Here is a 6,790-nt window from a genome sequence, read left to right on the forward strand (position 1 = left end):
TGCCCACATCCATTGTTGCATGGTTGGAACAGCTGTCATAGATCATAATTGGCTAAGCTCATATTAAGTGTGAATTTACAGTATATCTTTAATGATAATAAGGGAGATTAAGCAGGAGAGACTGGACTGTCCAGTATCCAGTCCTCAACAGATTTGGACACTGATGTAATTCAAGTAGGATCTCCATCAGAGTGAGAGTAAGCTCTGACCTTAGGTTATGTAATCATGCTGATTTTAACTTTAACTCTAGAGTGGAGCTTTCTGCCTGCAGTGTCCGAGCATTTCTACCAGCCTTTCATCACATCTGTGAAACTCTCGGTGACACAGAGAGAATGTGGATGAGGCCATTTGATTGTTCCTGAGGGGTCTGAAGGTTTGTGTGGGTTTAACGTCTGTGTTGTTTATGTTTATGACAGGTTATTGTTTGCACTGATGCAAATAGAGCCTGTTCTGTCAATCATGTTTGCCAGTACAGTATCAGCATTTAAATCAGTTTTTCCCCTCAGTCTGTCCTTGTCCATAATAGAATAATTTGATCCATGTTTTCTGGTACCATCTTATTGACTTTATCCCTTGCATTTGGGAGCATGGGATGCACTGGCCCAATAGTCTCCAGTTGTGCCTAGAAAGGTCAGTAACAGCTAGCCACTGTTGGGCTTAACTCCATTCATGTGAGTGTTAATATCTTAATTTATAACTTTGATCAGCTTAAAATGTCTGCGACCAGCAAGCAAGTCCAGCTGCCATCATAAAGCTCCTATAGATAAGCTTGACATGTTCCTCATTGAATATAATTGCTTCTGAATCTGTTCATCTTACCAGTAGTATGGTCTGTTGTCTAACTACTTCAAGTGATACTGCATAAAGAATAAAACTATGAAAAACCTCTTGAACATATCCACCCTGTCACGTTGATAGAATTTTTTTTTTTTTTTAGAGCTATCATACTAAAGGAACCAGAAAAGTAAGCTTTACCTGCTGGGATTCACAATGATAGAGTCAGTTCAGGTATGAAAAACTCAAGTCATAATTCTGGCTTGACTGACACATATATCATGTTTATAAGAACATACATTGCCTGATTTGTCATAGTCAGTTATTGCAGGTATTTTGCTTTCAAAGACTTGATGAATACAAAACTAACTGCAAGTGAAAAAATTCAAATGAGTTTTTTTTTTATGCATAATAGTTTGTGTCATAATTATGTGTTGTTGTATGTTATATTTTGTGTTGTCTTGTTCTTGTTTGGCTTTGTCATTAAGATTAGGCGCTTTGTTCTGTTGATGTGGGAAGTATAAATTGTATACAGCATGTTCAGAAATCTAAGTAAAATTTATAATGAAAAGGAGAAGTTTTGAGAGGAAGGGTATGAAAATTTTGATGCTCACTGAATTTTGCAGCACGATGTCCAAAGGAGTCAAAAGCTTCAAGGAAATGAAGATCACACGTGTCTGACCAAATAACTCAGGGTGTTATGGACCCACGCTCGTGTTTTGAAGTCTTGGTTAAAATGTATTTTAGAAGTTGGAAGTCCTGCACCAAAAGTAAATACTAAAAGGTGGTAACAAATATTGGTCTAGTGTGCTTTTACAACTGGCTCTGGATGTTAGAAGAGAGCTTGGAAGTTCTGAGACTCCTTATTAGGCTCAGTGAATTTTGACCACCCAAAGACTTACCCAAAGACTCAAATGCTCTGAGACATACTGCTTTGAAGTCTCTGACCAGCTGACTCAGGGTGTTAGGGCCTGCTCTGAAGTGTTGAGGTTGTGGAGAACCATCCTTGGTGAATTTTCAAATCCAATGCCAGATGAAAGACTTAAGGGCTCTGAGAAATAGTGGTCAAGTCTCTCTTACCAAATAACTCCATGTGTTAGAACGTCTGAAGATGCAGGTTCAATACTTATGAGGCTCAGTGAATTTTGAAGTCCAACACCAAAGGTGAAGACTGAAAGGGGCTCGGAAAGAAGCTCCCAGTGCAGATGGTACCATGGTGGGTTGGTTTACAACAGTAAGGAGTCAGTCGCGCAGTATGGGTCAAATCCTGCCCTTTTCTGGTACCTGGGGTGTCAAAACAAGTCTTACTGTAGCCAGGAAGTCTCCTCTTTCATTTTAAAGTTTAAATGAAAGACAGTGCAGTTCTGCACTTGCAGTACGTTATGAAAGAAAAACAAAAAACAAAAAAAGAAAAGAAAAAAAAAGGAAAAAAAAACATCTTTTTTTCTATTTTTTTTAAATTACTAGAAATAGTCATCCACACTTGGTCAGCATACTCTGACAGTTCACTGTTGGTAAGGTAGGAATGTGTGTGTATGTGTGTGTGTGTGTGTGTTAGTTTAATTTAGTTGATGAAAAAAAGAGAAAGGCCACAGCCCAGAGTAAACTGTAGACTTGTCATGAGAAACTTTTCTCTCTGATAAGCCTGTTCTCTCACTTTCTGTCTCCTTCCTTTTATGCAAACAATGTTTTTTTTACTGTCAGACAAGCAGATGTATTACTTTTTGAAACAAAGTGAAAATGCCATAAGCTGTGGTAGATGGACAAAAGGTAAAAGCAAAAAAAGGAAATCCACACTTTCATGAAGACAAATTAATAGATTTTGGTTTTATGTATACATTTATATAGATGCTATGTATACAACAACATGCTTTCATATTTAAAGTGATGCTCATCTTTTCACTTTATAAAACAAAGGTGTCAGCAACCTCCGTCATGATGCTGCAATGGTTCTTTGTCTGATGAGAATGAAACTGTATTTGTATTCTTTGGGTGTCATCCAGTCCCCTGTCCACTGTATCAGAGAAGGTTTGTGTTGAAAACAATTCAAGCTTTTTATTTTTGCTTTCATTACTATTATGTATGGTCATCATAGACCTTTTAATGTAAAAAGTTTCTTGTTATATAAAACACATTTTTAAGGCCTATGATGTTCTCCTTTCGGCATGGTACATGTTTTATGAAGGCAGAACAGAGAACAACACTAATGTTAAGAAAATTGTCAAAATAAAATTCTACATCAATTAAAATCTTCATCATCATCACAATCACCACACCTGAAACGTCACTAAACACGGTAAAAAACATCATTATGACATATTCATAAAGTAGATTTTCATTCTTTGCTTCATCTAGGCAAAGGCCAGAGAAATACATGTGTGGGCAGCAAAATACAACTTCAAGGTGTGTAGCAGTGAGTCAGATAACACTTTGTCCTCAGACAAGAATGTCATCTGGGATTACTAGTTTAATATGAACATTTTTTTAAATAGCTTATCTACCCACAGTGGAATCATTTTTTTTAGCATCAAAAGATTTCACATTCAATCTGCTGAATTATTTCCACGGGTAAACCTCAGTTACACTTCACTAAGACACATGATGTTTATGTTACACAAAGCCTGCAATCAGAGAAACCATATAGTCAAAGTGTGTTTAACATTCATTATCGAGCCCTTGTGAAGAAATGACTAATAATGCCACAATACTGATACTGACAAGACAAAACATGCAGGCTCACTCGTCTCTCCCCTCTCCTGCTGCTTTCTGCAGGTACTTCTGCCTCCAGAGCTGTTAGAGCCTGGATCCATGATTGCATGATCCTGCTTAACAACCGCTGCTGCAAGTATCATTATTAGTCTAATTATTATTAGCATTATTAGTATCATTATTGATATTATTAGTCTTATAGTCTCTATTAGCTGTCCTCTTATTACTGGTGTGGAACCTGCATTATGCTATGTTCTCTTTCTTCCTGCTCTCTCTGTTGTTCTCTCCCCCTCCCCCCTCTCTCCCTCCGTACCCTCCTCTCTATTTCTCTCTCCCTCTCCCTCTCTCTCTCTCTCGCTCTCCCTCAACCTAGTTGGCGGAGGCAGACGGCTGCTCACCATGAGCCAGGTTCTGTTCAAGGTTTCTACCTGTTAAAAGGGCGTTTTTTTTCTTGCCACTGTCACCAAGTGCTCGCTCGTGGGGGAGTGTTGGGTCTCTGTAATAATATTATAAAGTGTATGGTCTTGACCTGCTCTGTAGGCAAAGTGCCCTGAGATAAATTCTGTTATGGTTTGGGTCTGTATAAATGAAACTGGATTGAAACTGAATTGAAATTTAAACAATATCTTTTCTGAATGGGATTAATGACCAACAAGGCAGTCACATAATACCTTAATAAATATTGATTAATAAAAGCTGACGTTGGATACTATCTTTTACAACAGCTGGTGATTTTGTCTAAATCCATGTTCTTTTTTTTTACATTCATGTAGCTCTCATCAAACACAACCTGTACTTGATGTGTGTTACTGTATTTAATGTAATTAGCATTCAAAAACTGCAGAGCAACTGCTACAAGACATCAGTCATTATGATGCACCATAGCTAAAATGCATTCAAAGCCCTTGGCCATCCGTTACACTATGTACTGAATATTCAAAGAGTGTAGTATTTAAAAGTCATCCTGCTGGCATTGCCTTGCCCCTCAGTCAACATGACCCCACTGTGACCCCAGTATTAACCACCTGGCACTGGCCAGATCCCACCCAGCTCCCTGACTTACTGTATAATAATGTATAATTATCTCTCAAACCTTGAAAGAGGTTGTCCTACTCTCTTGTGTGTGAGATTGTGCCTGAAGTGCTGCGTTAGGCTGTCAACAATTGCTGAATAAGTGTATGCTGAAGCTCTGGGTGCTTTGATGTCGTAAGTATGTTTCTTTAATCAAGACTTATCCGAGGAGATAATAGCTTCACAGATAATAAAACGAATATAATGTGGTGGTCATTAAGGATTAAACATTAAAAATTACAAGTGAATGGACAAGTAAGCCCTGAAGACTGTCCTGTCCTTCACTACTCCCTGCTGTCTGCTCATAGTCACACATTAATACAGCAATAATCCTCTTTGACTTTTTGCCATTTAATACGTATAGCGTATTAGGAGTATGCATAAATTCACCTCAAAATTGTGATAGCAAAGTCCCTTTATGAGTAGAATTAAGACTATTACCTACTTTCACTTCTGTATTGGGTTTATTAGGAACTGCGTGACTGCTGAATTTTTGTAGAAAATTGATACTGAAAGGAAGTGTGCTTATATTCATCCTTCACCTGACATGATATCTTGGAGAGAAGTTATATGGGCTTATATAGGAAAATATAAATTATGTTGATTGTTTACAATGAATTTCACCAGTTCATTTGATGTTGTATGCTGGGCTGAAAGTTGAGAAAATATAGACTACATAACCTCTGAAGTAGGACCTCCATCTAACAGAACTGTTTTTCCTGATTGGATGTAGGGAATTCAGGGGTCCAAGTTTTAATCGAATGCAGGGTTAATTCATTTTTTATAGCCACCATACTGAACACTTGCTGAGCTGAAACTGGATCATAATCATTTCCCCATAAATAAGATTCAGACATACTATATAAGCAAAAGCTGAATAAGTCTTCATAGGGTCACTTCAAGATCTCAGTCTATCTAAACTCATTTCAACTACTTGTCTTTATATGAATTCTGTAACAAAAAAATAAATCAAGGACGGTCCCATTTGCAAATTCCTCAGTCAAACATCCTTTGACAGCAATTTTGTTCATTGCAAACTGTTTATCTTAAACATATGATAATACTGCACATGATTACACTACCACATTTTTTACATCTGGATATTCTTTCAATATTCAGTTGTGGAAACTAAAGTCTTACTACAAAATGTCATGGTTAGATAATGAAAATGTCAACACTTGTTGCAGATGTGAGACAAGTTGCAAAGTGTTGCAAGCAAATGTTTATACATTTATCCATTGCACTGACCTGCTCATTATTGCTTTTCAGTGCACTGAATGAAAGAAACAACACTTACTACACTGACACTGAGAACTGCCATTGAACATTATTCAACTTAGTAGCTGTGTATGAATGCAATTCTTAAAACAGCATCTATAAAACATGACCAACAAGTGTAACCAAAGACAAGGTCACGTCAACATTTCAATCTGAAGAAACTCATTTCAACTACTTTGTAAAGTGTCTGTATAGCTGTACAAGGAGTGCAGATGAAGTCTTCATTCACAGAGTGCCAAGGTATTATGCACTAAAGATCTTTATTTTTTTATGATGTATAATTTATGACAAAGGTGCTTTATGATGAGCCTTCTCTTTTATCAAATAGTAGTAAGGTACATTTTAATAAGGCATGAAAGGCAACAAAGAGGTATAGTTTACCAGTGAGAGGAAGGACAAAGACTCCTGCTCTGTCATTACTTTTGATTTTATTCATGGAGAAGTAAAAATGTCACACAGGCACATTATTATCACATTATTTGCCAAAAATAAAAGAAAAAAAGTAACCAGTTTTTAATCATTTACATTTTGTAATGAGATAGAAAACCATTATCATCTTCATGGGGTTTTGAGAAGTGTGAAATAACCTGAATCAAATATTCTTCTCAGATATTCCATATGTCCTTTTATCATGTTGTCCAGTCCATTTTTATTTGTTTGTACTGCTTACTTGATTCAATCTGATGTGTATGATATTGTTATCACACCCTGTCCAGAATCATCTCTGTAATGCTACATCGGCTTGTGGAACAAAATTGTTGATTCCTGTGGATCTGACTATCCAGCATCGATCGCTAAGGGCTCGGAAATACTCCTTTGCACTGTCATTCAGCAATCGTGCTGGGAGTTTTTACAGCAACTGTTTTTCAGAAGTCATAATGAGAATCATGTGTGGCATTCCATATTTTCACTGACAATGCTCCGGTCTCTGCTGGTCTTTACTGCAGCTGTGACAAGA

This window comes from Trachinotus anak, unplaced genomic scaffold (assembly GCF_046630095.1).
Source record: "Trachinotus anak isolate AG129_WGS33_773 ecotype Australia unplaced genomic scaffold, CSIRO_AGI_Tana_v1 ptg000021l, whole genome shotgun sequence".
Classification (NCBI taxonomy): domain Eukaryota; kingdom Metazoa; phylum Chordata; class Actinopteri; order Carangiformes; family Carangidae; genus Trachinotus; species Trachinotus anak.